Here is a 22,170-nt window from a genome sequence, read left to right on the forward strand (position 1 = left end):
AGCTGTGTTACTCTTCGTTGTGAAAAAAAAAATAGATGCTTTGAACCTGGTGTTGCAAAAAAGGAAAAGCACATTTAAAGCACTGAAGACATGATACTGTGTCTTTTCTATTGGGTCATGTGTTCACTGCATGGCTGGATATCCCCCAAGTGGGTGGGCAGCAACCTGAGGCTTCCAGCAGAAACCAGGAGGGGAATGGGAGGCAAAAGCCTTGCCTGGCTTCAGCAGACGAGTGCTGAGTGAATACAGGCAGAAGGATGGGGTGCACAGAGTAGAAACCAAATCACAGAGAAGGAGCTTGGAGCAGGGAGCAAGCATGGTGGGGGTTAACAAGGATGGGAGGTGTCTGAAGCTTTGCTTTATTTTGAAATGCATTGAGAGAGGATGCATGTGTTCACTCATTTTCACTGCATTCATAGGGAGCTATGAATCCCCTGGAATTGAGGGATCAAGTCCTCAAGATATGGAAGGCATATTTCTTGAAATCTGCATTAAAATTCTTGTAGTCATGGCTTTAGGGGTTACATTACCTAAGGGTTTGACCTTGTTTTAATGCCCAAATTTTAGGTCATTTGTGTTCCTACATGTTGGCACAAGGGCTTGCAGCTTCTTCCCTCTCTCCAGTGAGAGGAGAGGTAATAATTCAGCACTTTTTTGTCAAAGGTGCTGAACAGTGGTATAACTGAAAATAACTGGAGTGAGAGTATTGGGACAGGCAGCTGAACTGTTTTGGCAACTGTTTGTGGTTATTTTGTGGTACCATATATGTTATGTCACACTAAAGGGTCTCTAAAATAGGGCACCAGGGACAGAAGTTGTCTTTTTACCTTCTGCACTCTGGAAAGGATCTAATCCTGGCAGGAGACTGCCCTTCCCTGCAGGCAGCCAGGCACAGATAAGGTTTTGGAGTTCAGGGTACAAGGAACAGAGGGAGCACAAGTGAGCGTTAAACAGGGGCCCACTGTGTCGGGTTAAGGTAAGAGACCCGAGAGAAATAAGTGACCTTCCTGCCTGTAGAGCTAAGCCTCAAGGGTGACAAAGACACACAAAAGATCTTAGTTTCAATCCCCTGAGAGGAACTAGATGGCAAAACAGCTTTGGAGGCTTTTGTGAGCTCAAACCCTTACTGCTTTCCCACTGAGTGTGAGCTTTCTGTGGTGCTCTTGCCCTTGCAGGTGCCTTTGGTCACTGTGGGCCCTCTGAGCATCTCTACACTGCACTGTGCAGCTGAAAAAGCCTGTCCTGAGGCGACATCACCCACTGTGCTGTGACACTGAGCGTGGGCAGGGCGTGGAGGGGTCTGGGGTGCTCCTCAGCCCTGCCACAGAGCAGGATGCAGACAGGTGTGTCTCTTGGTGAGTACAAAACCAGCTGTAAGTGAGATAAATTGTAACGGTACCATGAGGTACAAAGGAATTTCTGCAGCCGCAGACAAGCCTTGGTATATAACAATGATGAATGGATTCATAAATGCCCTCCTCATATTGAGGAGTACTTTCTGACTCAGAGCTGCTGTGGGCTTAAAATAACTTTGTCTTCAGGTTGGTGTCACAGGAGGCAGAATCAGAGCCATTTTCTTAAAGTTTATTCATTGAGAGCAAGTCACGTTTTTTTCTCAGGAAATTTAATGTTATTGGAATTATTTAAAATACTTAGATTTATTCAGGTTGTGACACTTCATCTCTTCTAAAATAATTTCCTGGCTGGTACATCTGTTTTAGGTTTTGGGTTCTTTTTTCCCTTTCTACTACTTATCTATTTTTCACATCAATCAGAAAAAGAAAGCTGAAACATTTGAGCCACTTGGAAGTTAAGAGAATAGGAGGGCAAGGCTGAACATCATACTTATCTTTGAATAACAGGAGTGTGGGGGAACTAATTTCAGCTCTATCAGTAGATAGCTCTGTAATAAAAATGTCTGAAAAAAAGGTGAAATGAATAGCAGCTGAGAAAAAAGGCCTCTCTTTCCTAAACACACACACTCTTTTTCTATCTGTTCCCATTTCTTCTCTTGATGCTACAAGAAAAGAAGAATTTATTTCAGGATTTGTCCTGGTTATCTTTTGAAGTAAGTGTGCTTGCTGGAAAGCTGTATAACAAAGTAGTTGTTAAACTAATATCAAGAATTTCTAATGGAAATGTTTAGAATACCTAATTTCCAAGGCCTAATTGGAAACAACTTAAATTATTACATCAATAAAATTTGCTTGAGGGAAAGCCAAAAGGGATTCATGTAATGAAATAGAAAGTTCTAGCTGGAGAAAATTATTTTCACTGTGGAACATCTGAAAAGGTTTGCAGATGTTGGATTAAAAGAAACACTGCTGAGTTTTTCTGAGTCTTTTAACACATGGCCATTTTAACATAAAATATCATGCAGCTTGCAAAAGGAACAGGCAAAGATATTCTGAGAAGCTAAATGTGAACAGACTGCTCCATTTGTTTGAAAACAACCCTTACCTGACAGAAATGCAGTGCCATTACACTCCCAAACATCTTGTAATTCTAACACAGCTTATTTTCATGGCTGTTTAAAGCTGTAAGTGTAACAATGTGTTGGTTTAGGCCTCAGGTTTTAAATTGTCATTTCACTTGGGAACCAAAGATGCAAATCCAAACTTCCCTCAAGCTCCTGCCTTCATCCTGGCAAAGCAGATTTGATGCTCTTTGCAGCTTCTGACTCTCGAGTCTCATGGACTAAAGCTGAACCCCTGGGAGTTTGGCTGTTGTGTGTCTGTGCTAAAGCAGCCTTTGCAGCAGATGTGGGAGGGGAGGTTGGGAGGGAGCCATCCCAATTTTCTCACAAATTCTCACTGTGTCCCTGCAGTAATTTGCAGAGCTGTGCATGTCTGTGGGACTGCTCTCCAAGCGAGAGCAGGGTGTGATCCAGCACCGCTGCTCCTGGAGAGCTTTGGCCAGCAGCTCTCACAGATTGTCAGATTTGCCCCTGCTTGAGTCGGTGGAGATTTGTGCACATCAAATGTGAATTGGAAAAGGTGTAACCAGCTGCTCTGGTGGTGGCTGACCAAGTCCAAACCCCGTTAAAAAATGATGAAATTGTCTCTGGGCAATTCTCAGGGGCACATGTGTCTGTAAGTAATGACGTACACTCTTCAGTTGATGAAGCTTTATACAAATGAAAAATCTGAGGAAATAAAGTATTTTATAATATTGGCAGAGAAGGATATGTAACTCTTATGTCTTAGGCTTATTCTACATACAGAGAAATGGGCTATCATTGAACATATCTACATGCATTCAGATGTATAAACTTAGAAAAATCAGAATATTTATCAGTGGAGAGTATAAAAATGCTATTCTAGAATGTTGATCACACTATTAGTTTTCAGCAGAGCTTAACAGAACATGAAGTAAGTAATCATCTTAGTAAGAAATTAGCAACTGGAAGAAAAAAAATGAGAACTTCACAAACAACTAGCAAAAGTAAAAGTCTCATTGTTCATGGGCTACACACCTTTTCCCACAAAATGCCAGCTGGAGAAGAATGTTTTCTCAGATTTGTGTCTTAATGAGGAATTTTACTTGCTCTTTAGGCAAAGATTAAACCTAATGCTGCTTTGCAAACCTTATTTTCTGAGAAATCTGAATAGATACAGGTTAATTATTTGCTTACAGTTAAGCTTTTCACACCTCAGGTTCAGTTTTGTGGGTCTCATGCAGTGGAAGCTCCTGAGAATAGTTACACTGGTTCTTTCAAAGATCCCATTTTTAGTGCTGCAGCAAAAGTTTACAGAAAAGTCAGATCAGCAGCCTGTGCCTCCCAACACAGTCACATATCTGGGGAATTCAAAGCAGGGTTCTCTAGAAGCTGCTAATTGCCTGTCAGTCATCTGGCACACCAGCAGCTCACACGTTTTTGCTATCGACCTAGCAGATTAATAGTATAACCCAAACAAAAGAACAAAGGCTAAACTGTTCAGTTGGGAAGGGTACTGTGTGGTCTTTTCAGGCCAAGATTAACAGAGAAACAGAGAAATGGTGTTCTTTGTAAAACTAAAGCTGCAGTGACCTTAACTCTGGCAAGCAGACTGAATGAGTTCAGCACTATTTGCCAGCAAAACCTGAAACAGCAGTGCTTAAAAGAACCAAAAAACAAAACAAAATAAAAACTAGAACAAATAAAACCACCAACCCCAAACCCTATGTTGAAAAATCTTTCCAAGCAAAATGAATTAAAATTAAAATTAAAATTAAAATTAAAATTAAAATTAAAATTAAAATTAAAATTAAAATTAAAATTAAAATTAAAATTAAAATTAAAATTAAAATTAAAATTAAATTGGTTTTACTTTTAGGAGTCAGCAGCATAGCTAAAATGATTCACAGAGCAGTGCTAGAAACTGTTAACCATTATGCTGAATGTATTTATAGTATCTGTGAGAGTCTATTTTCAGGACAAAAAACAGCACTGTTTAGAAAAAGAGAGTTTTAATTTTCCTCTGGTATCTTTGGGACTTGTATTCTTGGATTGAGGTCAATCAGAATAAGGGTACTATTATTACTGAAATTAATATTTTTTTAGCTACTGGTATATTCATCATAGCTAAGCATTCCATCTGAAACTAAGGCTCTGTTGTGCTAGAATCTAACCAAGACCAAAGGAGAGCCCCTGAAAATTTCCAGTCCCTCCTATACTGTGGAGTTTCCAGTCAAATTCATAATGAAGATGGCAGTGAGATTTGTTCTCTAAGTAGGGCAGTGCTGGTTGCAGAGAAAAGGGTGACTTGTGTGAGGAATGGCTGCTCCAAAAAGTGTTTTAGCCCCCTTTATTGACATTTACTTGACATTTCCTTTCAAGCTAAAAGAGAGAATATTGAAAATGTGCCTCTGGTCTTTCCTGATTTCTTGGGGAAGATTTTGTTTTCAATGTAGTGCTGTATTTTCCTTTGACTTCTTGTTCCTGCCTACCCTACCATGTCCACAACCTCTGTTGTTCTGATTCAATATTTTTTCCTGGGCTACATGGTAAATTCAAATAATTTCAGTGATCCACTGGACAGTGAAGCTTTGGGAAGTGAGTGTTCTCAGCTCTGGCCATTCCAGCAGCAGACTAGGAGGGGTGGGCAGCAGCTGCACTGCTGGGAAGGGTCCCCTGTCCCTGCAGCACTTGTCACACCCTCAGCCTCTCTGCTCTGAATTGAGACAACACATATTCCTTCACTGCTGCTGCTCCAAGTCCCAGGTAAGATCTCTTTCCCAGGGCAGATGGAACAGAAGCTCAGGAAAATGTTAAAAAATGTTAAATCAGAGAGTCTGAAACAAGACTCAGATATTCTGGTAGAGTCTGACCCAACAGGCCACTAGATACTTCCCTAAAGGTTCACTTTGTATAGAAACCTGTCATTTTTCTTGCTGATATGCATTTGCATCAGTGACCTCGAAAAACAGTACAGTGGGTAAAAAATGTAGAAATTAACTTATATTTAAAAATAGTTAATTAATAATTCTTGCAACTTTTGATCTGAAAAATGCCATCATGAATGTTTGGCTTTGAAATTTTAAGACAATTAAATTATCTGTGTCACTCATAGTATCACCATTTTTGTTCCCTGATTCAACCACATGATTAATAAAAAAGGATTTCTCAATTTCAACCCTATGGGAGGATTCAATTTTTGTTTTCTGTGAATATTCTGTTTATTAATTTGAATTTTTTTACTGGTAGAGATATTCTGTTCAGTAAGCTCATTAATTTGCCTATAAAATTGTGATGAGTTACAAGGTATCCACTCTTCTTTAGTGAAGGATGCAGTTAATACTATTTAATCTTGCTCATAAAAAAATAGGGAACTTTCAGCCTGGAATCAGAGCCAGGAGATTTTCAACTGCAGTCAAAAAAACTAAACTAAGGGCATATATTAAATGCAGGTAGAAGAATATCTCAGACCTTAGAAAATCAATTGAGAAGTAATGAACATTGATGAACATATAAAACTTGCAGAAAGTCTCATTTATTCATTGTGAGCTTCAATAAAGGACATCTCATTTGTCTGTTACAGAGCTGGAACAGGATGGATTACACGACATAGTGAATATTTTGCTTTGTGTTTTATTGATCTGAGTGGGAAATACAGATTGCACTGTAGAGTATGAACTGGATACAAAACCACTGAAGTCAATGAAAAGATTTCTTTTGGTTTTGGGGGGTTTAGAGCAGCAAACATCTGTGAAGTTTGAGTTTCCCAGTCCACATAAACTGGTTACACAAAACTGGAACAAAGTGAAGAAAATTCTTTCTCTGTCCCAAATCAACTGTAGCAATTTCCTACCCTCTACAGGGTAGGGCTGAGGAAAATAGAGACTTCCCAAGCCCAAGTGCAGACAATGGGGAGTGGATGCTGTCTGCAGAGACATTGATTTTAAATATATGTGTGCTATTACTTTTTTGTTCCACTGATATTTTGAGGTAGATGTTTCCTCAGAGGAAATGCACATTAGGTAATATTTGGAAGAGTTACTGAACTTCAATTCCAGTTGCATCTAACAGCAACTTGAATCAAAATTGTGGATTCTTCTTTGTAATACATACACAAAGACCATGAGATAGCTCTTTTCCTCTTTCACCTGTTTTTTTTTTCCATTTTTATTTCAAGATATTGGAAAATTCTTTGTACCCCAGAGCAGCAGGACAAATTTGTCTTGATATTTGAAGGGGCACAAAGAATGTGGAATTCAGCTCCTATATGGTACAATGTGCCCTGAAATATCAGTAAAATAAGATAGATATGATACTCTGTGTGCAAGTGACAAATTTATCACAAAACAATAAAAATCACAAAAAAGTCCTTTGTCCTCTGATTTTGACAACTGCAGTTTGTCTTTAGATACTCATGATGAAATGTTCTAGCTAAAGGTATCCATATGTATATTTTTAAAAAGCCCTTTAAACAGGCATTAGAAATCTCTCACCATGCTATTTAGTCCTTGCTGAGAATTGATCAGTCCTGCTGAGCTTTGCTTCAGTTTTGGTAGAAGTCATAAGTGATGTGTAATTTGTTTTAAAAATGGATGAGCTCTCAGATATGTGCTGGCTTTGGAAGGAGTGTAAATTAAGGTGTCTGATGAACATGTGGCTACTTGTACCTCTTCTGCTGCCTAAGTCTGTAGCAGAAATGCTCTTCTGGCAACAATAGAAAGTGCTGAATGGGTTTGTAATGTTTGCTTAATGAGAAGGGGAGAGAGAAGGAAGGTTTGGACTAGTGTGGGGAAGAGAATGCTTTTGGCAAGAAGAATGATTGCATTTCAGAGCTGGTTTTCAGCAGGACTGTGGGTGGCACAGGCAAAGCTTTTCACAGGAGACTGGGCAATATCTTCTATTCAGACTCTGATGCTGCTCCCCTTCCCAGTGCTGCTAAGAAATTAGAGATATGGTCAGATTTATACAATCTCTCAAAGAATCACATTTTATCTCTTTCTTTTTTCCACACAAAAGCCCTTTGTCTCTGCTGGTTTGTACCTTTCTTCCAGTGCCTGCCACCAGCCATGAGTGGGGGGAACTGACTCTGGGTGTGTTGGATGTTGGGCAGCCTCATCAGACAAGAGGAGAGTCGATGGAGGCTCCTGACCTCAAGACTTAATTTGGGTTTCAAACGAGCACTTGCAAATGATATAAAATCAATCACCTTAATTCTCAGTGTAAGCTACAGTCTGACCCTAAATTTCCTTTCTCTTTGATTTATCTTCAACAATGACAGAGAATAGACCAAACTTTGAATTCCCTTTTTTGCTTTTCCATACTTCTTAATTATTTCAATGTACCATAGGCTGCATCTTTTGATCTCTATTTTTAAAATTTCCCACTACTACGGCAAACAATGACTTTCTTGCACTTCAAGTCTTGAAACAAGTCAGATCCTGCTTCTGCTTAGCATGTTCTGTAAGTGCCAGATGAGAAGGCAGCTACTATGGCTGAACCCCTTTTTAGTTATGGATCCCATAGGTTGTCAATGTCTATAGTAAGCTCAAATACCAAGATAACAGCAGCTTCTCAGAGAATCTATTCCTGGTGTAGTCTGCACATTAATTTTCTGGAAAAGGTAAAGAAAATTGCTCTCTCCATAGGTTTTTTTGGGGCTAGAGTGATTTATCCACTTTTCCTTCAAAAGGCTGGAAGTCTGTGAGGATGGTCTTAAACCACCCTCAAAAGGCCACTAATGAACAATGTGAACAATGGAGTAAAAGCAAGGAAAGCAGAGAGAGCAAAGGAAATTACTATTGTTCTTACTTTTCATTAAAATTATTACCTCTTATTACCTTTTATAACAGTGCTGAAGACTCCCAGAGTTTATTACAGATCTTTAGTACAGAACCTCTCCACACCCTCCACAGAAATTTTTCATATCCTAAATGTGGAGAATCTTTATATCTGCATCTTTTCTCAGCATAGAGCAACAGTATCTTTCAGACCACAGGGACACCACAGGGATACTTGATTTCATCCCATACATTCACATCCTGGGAATGAGATTAAATGGACTAGGTAAAACATTAATTTCCATGAGTTTGTTACTTAATTACCATCCCAAACTGCTGCAAGATCATCAAGCATGACGAGGAATAAGAAGAAAAAAAGTTATCTTCTCTATTTTGCACTCAGCAGCAGCCACACTGTGTTTATCTACAGTAAAAATGCTTGTGCATCTGCTTTCTTCCCAAGGCTTCAATGCATACTAATTATTTTCTCATGTATATTAACTAGGATTTTATAGCTTTGGTGCTTTGTGCACTGTTTCAAATCTTTATCCCATAGCATTTCTCCTATCTTGCTTGCTTAGAGCTGGGAATATTTTTTCATAGAAGTCTGGTGCAAATTCCTTTTTGTGCACAGGAAGAATCTTAAAAGTTTACTATACAATAAGTACACAGACCCCATCGTTTAGGGGAGCCTTCTGTTTCCTTGGTGGAGTGAAATACCAGAGTACACTGAGGTGAATTGCCTTGGTTAAGGATGTTTCCTTTGTCTCCAACCACAGATACGCTCCAATGACCCTCTATGAGTGCCAAGGGATTCATTACAAGCCCCCACGCTGATGATTAACCTTAATGCCACATATATTGAGTACATCATAGTACAGATACTACAGGTATTTGAGTGATAATTCAGTTCTAAGCTTCCTCCTCATTGTCCTGGCTTCAGTTCCCACCATTCTTTGCCTTGCTCTAACTGAATTCCTAGTAGTATTTCATCTTTTTTGAAGCAATTAAGCAGTCTTTCATGTATTACAATTACATTTATTGAGATGCTGGCCTGCTTCTTTCATATCAAGAAGTTTAAGTGAGAAATGTATATTTTTTCCTGTTGTTCATAGACAGAGAAACCAAGCATACCAAGTCATGTTTAAAGTCAGCAGTTTCCACTTCTCTCTCCTCATTTTGCTAGCACTGGAAATATCCTTTTTTATAGCACTGCTTGGCCTAAATAATATGTAATTCACAATTAGTATTAATACTGCATCTGGCCATTACACCTTGCTTTGCTTCAGTAGTTCTTCCATGGTCCAAGGGTTGCCTTTATTAGCAGATCAGCCTGAGGACTGCTGGAGAACTGCAAATAGGATTCCCAATCCTCTCCTAACTATTCTGACATATTATCCAATCTTTGCAAGCCCATAAAACTTTAAATGAGAACTACCTACAAATTTAACTTTAAAATACAGTCACACCTTGCTGATTTTGAACTTCCTCCCCACACACATACAATTTGAACAGATCCAGTTTTTAATTTATTGTGGGAATCAGAGGGTGAGGATAATATATTCACAGTAATGCACTCAAGGCATTTATCACTGCTAGCTAACAGCTGCAAGCTTACCTGAAAGAGCCTTTCACATTACCTGGTGTTGTGGAAGGGATGGGGCTACACATTCATTTGGCTGGGCCAGTCACCCCTTTGAAAGGCAGAGTCAAAACCCATGGATTCTGTTTTAAAACAGATGCACTCAGACTATGAGCACCCTTGAGTGGTTGGCTGGTTCAAAATACAAAGCTTAAAATGAGACTGGACTCTGGAAATTCTATAAAAGTATATGATGGGGACCTGCTGTATGTGCAGTGTCCTGTGGTGCTTCTTCCACTTTGCTTTTGCATTACTTTCATTCCTACCTTCATTTTCTAGTCCTACACCCTGGCCATGGAAGTCACACAATGTCACTTACAATAACCTGCCACTAAATTGCCTTCTTTTTGGGTAATTTGAGAGACCTGTGGATTTTCAGAAACTGCTTTACCTTTGCAAAATTATGTCCACCTCCTGAAGAAGAAAGAACACCTGAAAGTTTGGGGTTACACTAAAGATTCAGGGAACATATGTGGAATTCTAAGATTTCCCCAAAAGTTTTTGTGTGGTTCTGTGAGCATCTCTGGATCTTTTCACATTTGTCTTCCTCATTCTTGTGGTGGTTTGGTACCTTTTTAATTAATTAGTTTAGGATGCAGCAGGAAGAGGACACACATGATCAGATAAGTACAGTAAACAGGGGGCAATGATCATTTCAGCAGACAGAGCCCATTTTTCAGGGTAACACAAAGCAGAATTTTAGAAAGCAATTCTGTTGTCAGTTTAGGTAGAAACACCAAGGTGCTGATACACTGAAATATACCTGATTGAGCCCTTTTGTTTGCTGAATCCAGAGCAAGAATCAAATGGTCATCATGGGTCTTGGAGGGGCTTCTGGAAGCCTACTGGTCCAGTTCTTACTCATAAAAGAGCCAGCTAGACAAGGCTGCCCTGCTGAAATTTGAATACCTTCAAGGATGGAGTTCTGGATCTCTGCTCCAGTGTCTGACTACCCATTTTCCTTGTGCCTAATTTATGTATTCCAACATGCCCAGAGTGTCTTACATCTTTCCACTGCTCATCTTTGAGAATTGTCTGTCTTCACATCCTGCCATTAATTAACTTTAGAGTGCAGTGGGTCCCTTGACCTGTCTCCTATCTGGGCTTAACAAACTCCCATCTCTCAGCTGGTCCCTTCTGCCAAGTGCTCCATCCCCTGGACCACCCTGGCCTGCACTGGGCTTGCTCTGGGATGTCCCTGTCTTCCATGTACTGGGGAGCCCAAAACTGCACAGAGCTCCAGATGTTCTCTCACAAGTGTTGAGCAGAGGTGAAGGACCACCCTCCTGGAACTCCTGGTTGCACTTCCACTAGCCCAGGGTACTTCAAGGGCCCATTTCTGGGTCATGTTGAATTTGTCCACCAGGACTCAAAGGCTTTTTTTGGTAAAGCTACTCCCTGATCAATCATTCCTATCCTGTATCTTGTGCATTGGGCTGTCCCATCCCAGGTGCAGCCCAGGATCTCTTTCTGATTTTGCTGAATTTAGTGAGATTCTCTACCTTACTGAGGTCCTTCTGAATTGAAGCCTTGCTCCCCACTGTATTTTACCATTCTCCCCAGATTTGTGTCATCTGCAATCTTTCTGAGAGCGCCTTCTGTCCTATAATCCAGGTAATTAATGAAAACTCCTGGACATGATTGGTTCCAGTTCTGGCTCCTGGAGAATTAGTTTGTCTTATTACTGGCCGCTAGATGGACTTTGAAGTCTGGAGATGAATTTTTGAGCTTGGCTGTCCAGCCAATTTTCAAGCCTATTTATTATCTGTTCTCCTAGTCTATATCTCTCTAATTTTGCTCTAGGGTTGCTGTAGGAAAATACATCACAGACCTTAATAAATCCAAGATAAATAACATCCACAGTTCTCCCATCATCCACGCTGCCAGTCATCCCAGCTGGCAGGTGACTGGTAGAAGGCAATCAGGCTGGTGAAGTATGATTCATTCCTGATAACTTTGTCTGGTTGTTCCCAGACAAAGTTATCAAAGTTCTTGATATGCCTGGAAGGAAAGAAAAATTTAAGGTTTATGCCTTAGCTTTAGTGAAATCTAAGAAACTGGTACCAAAGTGGCAGAATCTGGCTAAACATTGACAGAACAAACCTACTTAGATATTTCAGAATAGAACCATATTTTGCTTTGTGGTGGAAGGAGTCATATAACCACAGATGTTACTGAAGGATTTGAAGAATTTTCAGACTCCAGTATGAATAATTTTAGGCTCCTTATACACAGATCCAGAGTCATACTATCTACTGATCTGAACAGATTGCATTGGGTGAGATCTGATACCTCATATTCAAAGATTATAATATTTGTTCAGCTATTGAATTTTCTGATGTGTAAGGATTGCACATAATTTAATTTGTAATTGTAGTCCATTCTTAATCTTAACTGCTTTCTTAGGCTGTTACATTTAAATCCATATTCGAGAACTTCATGTTCCTTATATGAATGTTTCTTTTAATTAAACAGGATAAGTGTTTGCTACTGTGAGTTAAATTCTGAGCCAAACAGAAATTGGATTGTGTTATCTCTGGGTGAATGTCTTTTGAGATAGTTCCTGTTTGTGCTGCCTCATTAAAGTTGTGTAGTACATATTTAGCTGCTAAGAAAAAAAAATAAAAAAGAGACCTTATAAATATCCCACTTAAACCCATTTGGTAAGGTTTTCTCACCTTGTTTATAATTATCTGTATTTTTAAAATGTAAGTGTTATAAGGTTAACAAATCCCCCTTTCTACAATAAGTGTATTTGAAAAACCCTTCCTTTCCCTCTAAGTCACTAAGGTGGCACAGGCTGCTGCTGCACCTTATCAAAAGAACTAAGAATACCTTACTAATTCCTTCAGCTTTTGCACAGCATGACTTATACTATGGATTGTATTCATGTGTAATCTATTTTTTAAGGCTAATTCACAAGAATTCAGTGGGATTTATTTCCATATGTACGATTGTTACCTAGGAAATAGCAGCAAATGGTCTCACTGTTCTTTCATGAGAGCAGCATGTGCAGTTAGTAGTTAGGGAGCACTTGTTTAGCTTTACTATTGGAAAATGACTTTTCTTTTAGATTGTTGTTTCTTTTTTTTTTCAATGTATTTCCTGATATATTTTTTGAATCTCTCTTAAGTAAAAGTAACTCTTCTGCTGCCTCTCTAAGCACCTCCAGGTAGAAAACCTTACAAAAAGGAAATCCAGGCATGAGGCAAAGGTGTGTTAATGTAAAGTGGAGTCATTCTGTTCTAGGACAGCTGTTTATACCAGACTCAAGTCAGAAGTGGTAAAAATCTTTATGTTCAGATGGCCATGCAGCAGTCTCAATAAAAAAAATCCATCTACTTTCTAATTTCCAGTGAACAGGTGTTAAACTAATCAAATATTGCCATGAGTACAAATCCTTACTTTTCCCTCCCTTTCTTTGGATGAAATAAGAGGTATTTCAGAAGGAGAGTAGTCCAGAACTGTGGGCCATGAACCTTCCCATCAGAAGTGCAGGGGGGGTTTCTTGGGGTTTCTTGGTGTTTCTGTTAAGCCATGTCAGCTGCTGTGATGTTCTGCACCTGTAGGACAGTGAATTTTCCTCGTGTCCAAGGAATTAACATAGGTCCTAGATCTGGTCATGTAGGTCTGTTAATACGGGGACATTCTTTCTGTAGGTAGCCATTATTAAAAATCTGGGATAACAGTTTTTCCTAAGTGGCTCCATGTATAAAAGCTGGAGAGATCTGAAGAAAGCTGAAGAAAGCTGAAGAGATCTTCCACCTGAAGAGATCTGAAGAAACACCATTCTTTAGAAAGTGACATATGGCTTCCCATGAAAACCTCTGACTGACCTCAAGCTGAGTATCAAATATAGCTCAAGAGTATTAGGACCAGTCACTGTGGAAACTCTTTGTTGTGATGTAAAGCATTTTATGGAAGTGGTGATATATAGAAGGGCTGCTGTTGAAGTAATATCCAGGAATAACACTCTGGCTTGACAAATAAATAGCAAAGCTCTAGCGTGGACAGCTCCTCTAATGAGCTGAAAATGGAAGCAAATGGCCATTATTCATTAGGAGTTTCTCAATATATCAAGTAAAGTTTTTCACAGATGCCACAAGCTTTCATTATATTTATGACTGGAGGCAGAGGTCTCGTGGTCATTTGGAGACATCACAGCTATGTAAGGCACACTTCCACGAGCTGCTAGAAGGATGGGGGTTGTCTGGGCAATCAGATTAAAACCTCAAACAAAACTGGGTAGCTTCTAATTAAGCAACCTGATTAAGTACTCTATGTAAATTTATTTAAATGCCTAATCTAAAGCTCTTGTTTGTCTGTTTGTTTGTTTTTGGGTTTTGTTTTGGTTTTTTTGTTGTTTGTTTTGTTTCTTTTTAAGGTGAACAGAGTGACATAGATGTAGAGAAAGCTTCGCTAGTTACTATAAATACCCATTGTGAATATCTTTATGTGTGATTTCTATTTATACTCTCCTCTATTACATCTCCTCCCTGTGCTTTTCTCCACTGCAGCCCTTACAATGGCTCCAGCATGCTCTGTGTCACCTCTGTTGAAGGAAATGTGTTGATTGTGGCTTTCCAGTGAGTTCTCAGAGTAGTACAGATCCCTCTTCCCTGACAGAACATCTTGCTTCTGGCTCCCCTGAAAGCACCAGTGGGGCCCTTCCAGCTCAGAATGTTTTGTGGTTCTGGGATTCTGAAAAAGCTTTCATTGTCTCAAGCAAGATCCCCAGGCAGGTTTGGTTTTTAAGGGCACATTTTATTTTTGACATATTTATTTTTCCCCTTTGCCATGTGGTTGCTGGGATAAAGTTTCATTTGGATCTATAGAAGCCAGATCCAATCTTATGCAGTCTTTCTAAATGCTGAACAAACACCACTGCCTGGGAGAAATGCACTTGCTTGCTTTTTCCTCCTTTTAATTCCCAGATGGGGGAGATGAGGTTAAAGGACTGCAACCAGTTACTGTGAACACAATAAGGCATACTCAGTTTTTCAGCTTCCTTTTTCCTTAACTCTTCTTTTACAATACAATTTTTTTTCTGCCACTCTCTGTTAAAAAATAATTGTTTCATTGCATGCCCTTGAATATTTTGATATTAGAGTTCTCCTGTAAAATGTATACACTTAATGGGATTTAAGAGGATGAGGAAATGTGAATAATAATTATGGAATAATAATTATGGAAATATGGTGTAGGATTTTTTTTGTCTTGTCTGATTGAGTTATTTTCCCCTAATGAATGTTTGTTCATTAATTTTATTAGAATTATGACTTATTATAAACTAATGCATCATAGTGAATTATCTTGATCTTTACTATTTAAGAATTTTTTTAGTTATGGTTTGGTTTATTGATTTATGATGACTTCTCAGGGTTTCCTATGCAGTACAGTTCACTTAATTGGGAGGGTTACAAAATCTCAGTCTGCTACAGTGCAGTGGGGTGCCCTTAGAAGTTGCATTTCAGCATATAAAAATCAATTGATACCTAATACTGGCTTTGCCTGCAAGTTGGAGTACTCTGCAGGTACAGAGTGGTTTAATAAAATATAATTCTGGTTGTGTGGACCCACATTTGTCTGAGTCATTCTTTTTCTCTTGCTCCACTGTGGCCATTAAAGAAATCAATCCTAATTCAGTGTAGATCCTAAAGCATATTGTGCAAAGCTTTTTTAAACTGCCTTTTAAAACAGGTGATCTGCAGCATATCAATACAATGATGTCCTCCAAGCCAGTGGCTCTTGCTATGATCACCTAATAGGCATCTTTTTCACTGATGTGTGTTGGTTCTTCTGCACTTAAAACACAACAATAATGAAAAAAGATCCCCCAAAAAACACATTTTCTTTGGGAATCCCTTTTGCCTTTGGTTTTTATACAGAAATTCTGCAGATTTCACTGTTATCAGTCTTGTCTTTCTTTTGCAAGCCTTAATGGGCAATTACTTCAAACGCTTGCCTAATTATGGATACCTAGCTCACCTCCCCAAGTATTGCTTTAAAATTAAACATAGTGATTTCCCCATTTTGTTCTGATTTTTTTAGCCTGTGCAAAGTAACCCATGAAGTTTTTGATTCATTGGTTTAACCCTTGACTTTTCTGTACTGTGCCATAGTTTCTGTCTGGATGGTTCAACTCTTCTGATATTTCAGTTTATTGTTGTCCTGCATGACAGTTTTGGGGGCTGATTCTGTTTCACTTTAAACAAATTCCATAAAATCCAGCTAGGAATTTTATTTGGGTCCTAATTTGTTTTGGTTTGGGTTTTTTTTTTTTTGCAGCACACCAGGCATTTGAGAGCTGATCTTGAGCTCCTTGAAGGTTTCTGACAAGGTGCAGGATCACCTTGTGCTACAGCAAGAAAGCATGGGCTGCAAACAGGTGTAATCCCTGCCTGCTTTGAACGTGTCATACTCATGTATTTGTCTCTCATGTGAGAGCTTAGCTCTGCTCTGTCTGCTGTCCTCACATTTTGAGCTGAATCCTTCCATTTTGGTAGCTTTAGGTATACAATTCACTACAATTCAGACACTAACAGTTGTTAACAACCTTCACCCCCATACCCAGAGTCCCCTGAACAGTTAGTTGGAAAAAGTGGTCCAAATAACACTGTAAATTCATCCCTCAGAAATATCTCTTCACTGTCTTAAAAGACACATGATTAATATGGGGAAATATGGATAAAGTGTTAGAATGTGCCCCAAAAACTTTTTGATCCCTGCCTGATATTACTGGATTGTTTTATCTAATTGGTTAGTGCAAAATTTACATGGAAAAGTCTGCATACATGTACAAAATCCGATTTTATTAAACCAGAAAAGAGACAACCTTGAGCATGAAAGGGTTTCTCAGGTCAAAAACAAAACCAGAAAGTTTGAAATATGGTGGGAATAACACTGTTCCTAATTCCTTGTGTAAATCATTTCACCTCACTCTGCATTTTTTTTATTCTTCCTGTCTTTATCTTGGCTTTTTAGGACATAGGTTTATCATGAAAAAGATGTGTTTTTTTGAATATGTTTACATAACCTGTCACAATGAAATGGCACTCCTGAAGGGTGATGGAGGATGTGGGCACTTCCCAACTCTGCATTTTCCTCTTTGCCATTTTGTTCCCATGAACAGGAGCGAATTCTGTGTGTCTGCAGCTGGGGCCAGGTGGGAGTACAAAATATCTGAGTCTTGCTATCATCTGGCTCTTCTCAAAAACTTTGGGAACCCTTCAGCAAATGTTCCTAAATATGTTCCACTGTTTTTGCACCTCCACATGAATTCATCTGAATACCCTCTGAGGTTAGAGCAGAAACAGGCTCTCCTACTTAGCTACACCTTGCTTGAACACCTGATCTACAGAAAGAAACTACCACAGTGCAAAATGTGTCAGCTCAGGCAAGTTCCTTACTTGGCACTCTGTAATCATTGGATTTCTCATTTCACTGTCCTGTGCCTGTGTTACACAATTAAAAAATTCAAAGCCAATGTTTGAGATTTTTTGCTTTTGTCTTGAAGCAAATGATATAACAGAAGCAGCTTTGTCCATTTTTAAGGATTTTTAAATCTCATATAAATTCTAGGTATGGAAAGCCAAGTGCTGTATCTGAGTACCCAGGGAATAATTGGTCATACAAGAAACAATGTGTTATCCATGGTTAAAACCCTCCATAACTCTTAGTGATATTAAATTCTTCCAATTTAACTTAACTTAGAAAAAGGAATGACTTGTGTTGGAGTATCTGTATCCTTTGCTATTCTGTCTTCAGCCTCAGCATTATGGGGGGTAAGCAATAAAAAATTCAAAATAACTTTTGAGATTAACCATTATTTTTCTACAACATAATAAATATTAAATGGGATATCCATACTCTGTCTTACCCAGAAATACAAATATGACATGAGGAAACAAGGAAAGATATTGCTATTAATCCTTTTGTATTCTTGACTGCAGTAGAATATATTTAATTTTAAATGGTATAGTAAAAGCCAACTCAAAGTATCTTCAAGGGACATTGTCAGTAGATGTTAATTTTCAGATGTTGTTTATAGCTTTGGAAGTAAGCAGTAACTTTGTTTCTTACTTGTTTATCTGTTATGAAAACAACCCTGTGTTGTCAGCACTGTTTGCAGCACAAATCCAAAATACAACCCCAAACTGGCTACAGTAAAGAAAATTAGCTCCATCCCAGCTAAAACCAGAACATTATCTTAATCAGGATTTTTTTTCTCTATGCAAAAATAAAAAAAGCTACTACCTATTGTAATTGCTGCACTACTCCTTCTCAGGGAAGAGATGTGTTGAGTCACTGTTAAATAATTATTTTAGGCCTAAAACCATCCAAGCCAACTTTTTTCTGCTGCAGATACTTCACTTTTATTCACCTGCCCTGCTTATGTCATTTGGGGTACAAAACAAGAGGAGGACTGGCAATTCAGTCTAGTGAGGGTGAAAGAAAAGAGAGAATTTCCCCCCATCTTTACATTAGACTTCTGTCACAGCACTGAATTATTCAAATTATAACATGAGAAGTTCCCTTATTTAGTAACAAGAGTAATTTCTGTTTTACCCTTCCCCAGTCACATATTTTTCAAACAATTACTGTTGGCTGTTGTTGGCACTGAGCTTGGATTTATTATAAATCTTGAAAAATCACTAGTGAATTTTGGAAGTTTGGCTAGCATGACTTAGACGTTGACATGGATTTGACGTGAGACATATTACACCCATTATTCCAAAAGTGACACATTGTTCCAAAGCTAGGAGTCTGTCTTGTGGTTTGGGATCTGACTTGGCACAAGACTTGTTCTCATCTGCTAAGCACAAAGCCTTCTTGTAGCCAGGCCAACAAATAGCAGTGGAAATGCTGGCTGATCTGGGGTGACCAAGTATTGTGAAGACAAAAGAAAGACAAAAGAAGCAGCAGGTGACACTGTGTGACAGGCCTGAGACTGCCAGCTTCTGCAGGACCCCGAGAAGCATCGCTGCGAGGTGCTGTCACCTGGGACCTGCTGCTGCTGCTGCACCCCAGGATGTCTCCCTAATTTGCTGCTTCTTGTCTGCCTGAGGTTGTCTGGAGGCAAAAATGTCAGACTTGTTGCCCTTTATCTCCCCCCTGTTTTGGCACATCTCCTGTTCCCCATGGGAGCGTGGTCATTTTGACTTCATGCAAAGGGAGAAAAATGGATCTGTTTGGCTGCTGCAGCAGACTGCTACTTCTCACCCTAAAATGAGCAGTGCCACTGCCACGAAGTGGTGCCAATTCCCACCATCATTTCTTTGCTTCATCTGTCATTTGCATGTCTTTGCATGTCTGCAAGGGTCACTTACTGATGCCAGATTTTGGCTAGCAGATGTCCTTGTGTGCAGCTTTCTGTTGAACAAAATACTTGCCAGTGACAAACCAGACATCTTTGCTGCTGTAATTTAAATGCACTAAATATGGCATTGAGTCTACCTTAGTGCAGACAATTTGATGTTTTCTTTATGAGACTACTAAAAAGGTGGTTAACCTATGCACTTTGTAAGGAAAACCAGCAAAAAACTAGACATTTTGATTTTTCCCCTCTCTGTATCTGTTACACGATGGGTTTTTTGGCAATTAATGGTTGGTGTTAGAGATGTAGCTGGGGTCCATAATTCATATAATAATTGCTCTTTAATTTGCTAGCTGCTCACAGGGGCTTCCCTGATGACATTTTTTTCTGTGGTGTGAGAGGCTCAGAAAGTGATGTTGGTATGAAGGATGATGATGAGGAGGAATACATCCTCCCCTGTCCCCTTTCAGTGGAATTTGTTTTAATATGCTTCAAATCTGCAACAGCTCCATTTCTAACTTAGTGTTTTAGGAAATGAATATGGTCCAGTTTTTTGCAATAGGAAATCATCCTAGGCCTTTGATTTGGAAAGTTTTTACATCATCAAAAGACATTAACTTTCAAAATTGTCAGGCTTTGGTACAAATCAGTTACCTTCTTGAAACAAGAAATGTATGTGGAGCTCATGTTTGGGAAACAAAATCAGCATTGATGATTAGCTATCAACTAATCTCCAGAATTATGTTTTTCTCATGGCACTTGGCATGATTTTTTTTCATGTTTATTGAAAATATCCCTTTGTTAGTAAAATAAACTATGATTTATCATTGTACTGAAAAAGGTGTAAGTACTTAATTGCCAGCTTGTTGATTCCAGTGCTAGTTGTGCTTTTGAAACAAATGTCATATTTTAAGAAATTAATTGGGCTTTTAATGAACAAAAGTTCTCCTGAGCTTCATTTAAATGTGAAGTAATGTTTCTCAAGCGGCCCATTCTCAGGCAATACCTACTGAAGTTGAATTTGTTATGCTGTATGAAGATTTTTTGTTCAGAAATATTTTCCTAAATCTCAGGAAATAAGAAATGCTGTTTGGGAATTGCTCCAATTAATTGACTAAAATCCACTGACTGGCTCCAGGGTGCCCATTTTTCCATATTGCAAACAATATCTAATAAGATCTTATTCTCTCAACTTGGCCTATAATTTGGCATAGGTGGAAAGCTTTAATTCCTTTATCAATTTTACTGTTTGTTTTAGGCATTTTTTGCCTCTTTTCTTAGGTTTTGTAATTTGTAAATTTCTCATTCTTGAAAAGTGAAAAATATTTTTTTTGGTTCTGTACAACTAGGCTCATTTAGGACATTCTGAGAGTTTGCTGAGTTTCTGAGTTTCCCTGACTTCTGTGAATATTTTTCTTTTCTCTTATCATTTTTACACAACTGTGAAGTTCCACTGTCTCTTAGAAAAGTACCATCAAAGCAGTCATCTACAAACAGTTTCTGCAGACATTTTTTGGCCAGTTGTAGCTCTGAAATCAGAGATTGTCTGAGGTGATGGAAGCAAGAGTTATGCTAACCAGAGCTGGATAAATGAAGACATAAGATTGTGCCTTAAGTTATCAAATTCCTGCAACTATTTCTCACCAAATAAAAAATTCAATATAATTACTGTGAGCTCTGGAGAAAACAGTTATAAATATTTTTGTTTAACTTCAAAGGAAATGACTACCTTAATGCCTCTATGTTAAATTTAAGAGAAAACTAATTAAGAATGAACCTTGTTAAAAAGATTTAACTATAGATCTGTTCCATTATTGGTAACAGGATCAATACTGAGAAGCTAAAAGAAGAAGCCTGCTTCACCAAAAAAAGAAAAAAAAAACATTTAAGGATTTTGAAATTAGAAGTTTCATATTCCATGGTGTTGCAATATATATTTTCTTGAATACTGGGTTCATCAGAGAAACCAGCTTCCAAACATTAGTAAGGCTTCTGAGTCAGACTGTGTGAAGTTTTACTGATGTCCAAGATAAAAAAGTGTAGCTCCACAAGCAAACTTCATAGTGTGAGCTAGAGTGTGCTCTTGGGTTTTCATTTAACCAGCAGTGGTGAACAGATCCTGTTCTCCTCCCTCACCTCTGACAGTGTGTAATTTCACAGCTACCAAAACCCATCACACAGACAGTGGAAAGGTACTTGACCATTGACTTTCTGACCACAGATTAAAAAGAAATTCCTGTAAATACATGAGTGAACCTTTTTTCCTGTTTTGCTGCAATAGAGTCATCCAGCAGAAGTGGATCCCAGGCAGAAATCTCATCCTAGCAATATTCCTCCTTTTTATGTATCTTGCCCTGCTGTGTGCTCCCTCCTGGTCCCAGTGCAGGGATGCTGGTATTCTGCTTGAGATGTTATGGGACAAACTTGTTTTCTCCTTGTGACAGAGATTTATGCATTCCCTCTGGGTAAAGGATTAACTCATACAACAGATTTGATTACATTATACAACACTGATTTAGAGTCAAGGCTCTACCCCACTGCTGAGGGCAAAAAACAGAAGTAGGTTGTGGTAGATCCTGCCCATTTATTCCAGCTGAGAGTTTCACCAGAATGCTGAAGTGACCTGGTTGTCTGGGTTGATTTGAGAAGATCGTGGTGTTTCTGTGTTAGATCTGACACTTGCCCACTTCTGATGGAAGGACATCCTCTACTGTTGCTGCATTGTCGCACTCCAGTGGTTTCTCAGACTCTTTTGCACTTCAAGTTAACCCTATACAAATATATTAAGGAATACCTAAAATGCTCTTCATGCTAAGTGCACATCCACCATACCAGAGGGGTTGAAATTATATTTCTTCCATAATGCTGTTGAGAACAGGTACTGAGGCTGTGAAATAACTGTGGTAATTCATAAGTGTCTGTGAAATGAAAAATCACAGAGCAGAGAGAGAATATCTCAAGTACTCAGCATTTGCTGCTGTGCTTTTTGTTATCCTCA

This window comes from Cyanistes caeruleus, chromosome 3, assembly GCF_971803275.1.
Source record: "Cyanistes caeruleus chromosome 3, bCyaCae1.hap1.1, whole genome shotgun sequence".
NCBI classification, from domain to species: domain Eukaryota; kingdom Metazoa; phylum Chordata; class Aves; order Passeriformes; family Paridae; genus Cyanistes; species Cyanistes caeruleus.